This window comes from Galeopterus variegatus, unplaced genomic scaffold (assembly GCF_000696425.1).
Source record: "Galeopterus variegatus unplaced genomic scaffold, G_variegatus-3.0.2 Scaffold4315, whole genome shotgun sequence".
NCBI lineage: Eukaryota > Metazoa > Chordata > Mammalia > Dermoptera > Cynocephalidae > Galeopterus > Galeopterus variegatus.
In genome coordinates, this window is record NW_007730426.1 from 41,512 (window position 1) to 42,767 (window position 1,256).

The 1,256-nt window shown below is 36.5% G+C and overlaps 1 protein-coding gene across 1 annotated transcript in view; it reads left to right on the top strand.

Annotated features, from left to right (window-relative positions):
- The window catches only part of LOC103602807 (GPI ethanolamine phosphate transferase 2-like), a 22,778-nt gene that overhangs the window by 16,933 nt on the left and 4,589 nt on the right, over positions 1-1,256 (top strand). The gene's annotated exons all lie outside the window — the stretch shown is intronic.

Genomic DNA, 1,256 nt, shown 5'->3' on the forward strand with positions numbered 1-1,256 from the left:
CAGCAGTTCAGCGCTGAGTCACGCTTGCTTCTGCTACGCACTGATTTGTTCTATTCCAGTTTCGACATATATCATTCTGGTAACATCCCTGCGTTATCATTTGTTTATATGGAGTGTATTTTCTCCAAAACTTCTCTATGAGGGAATGCATCTCCTCATTACAGCTGCTATCTGTGTATTCTTCACAGCCATGGACCAAACCAGCTTCACAAAGTCTTAGATTAAGTTGGACACTGGAAAAATAATATATTTTTTAAGTCTGCTGTTCACTTCGTGGGTTTGTGTATTGAAAAATCTGTTTAAATGCAAGATTCTAAAATCATGTGATTTCTACAGAGTTGATGAATGGCTTTAATTTCTTTGACAACTGTATTTGAATTTAGATTAAATAGTAAGTACTTTAATACAAGGTCACTGTAAAATACTTACAGTATGTATCATATTTTCTGTATTGACAATTACTCCAGAAGCTTCTGAACTTTTCCTCTGGATAAGTTATGATATGACCCAAATATGTGTGTTTAAAGTGATAAATAAAAAGTTCCAACCTTTGTCTTGGTGTGTATGAATTTCAGAGAGTCCAGAAGCCCCGTGGGAGCAGGTGCCTCAGCTTCCAGGATAGATCTCATGGAGCTCAGCCCTCTAGCAATCCTAAAATCCACTGAGGGCCCCAGGGACCTTTGTTTTATCTGGATGACATGTACCAGCGTCTGTGGCATTTGAAATGAAAACTAAGACCTTTCAAAAATTTATTCATTGAAAAATAATCTGTTGCATATTAATATAACATTTTTAAGAAAAATAACTATGTTTTCCAAAACAAAAATACTTAGTGAGAAGAATGGGGTTGTTTTACATTTTTGCAAATCTCCTTAATGTCTGGCTTAATTGAAGGCAGTTGAGTTCTAAGCTCCATCTATTGCTATCTGTGTGTCTGCTTGATGTATAAGAAGAAAATCCAACCTCACACATTTGGAAAAGGGAGGAGTAATTTAATATCCTTTTTCTGATCATTGTGGATGTTCTTTTTTGATACCAACACCAAAACTTGACAAATGGTCATTTCTTAAAAGTTAGTTGGACAAAAAGAAAAGAAATGAGTACAGTAAAAACTGGTGAAATCCTACTGTGGTCTGTGCCTGAGTTCATAGGATGTACCCATGTTGTTTTCCTGGTTTTGACAATGGGTGTGGCTTCCGAAGATGGTGTCTTTGGGGGAAGCTGGGTGAGGGGTACAAGAAATCTGTACTGTTTTT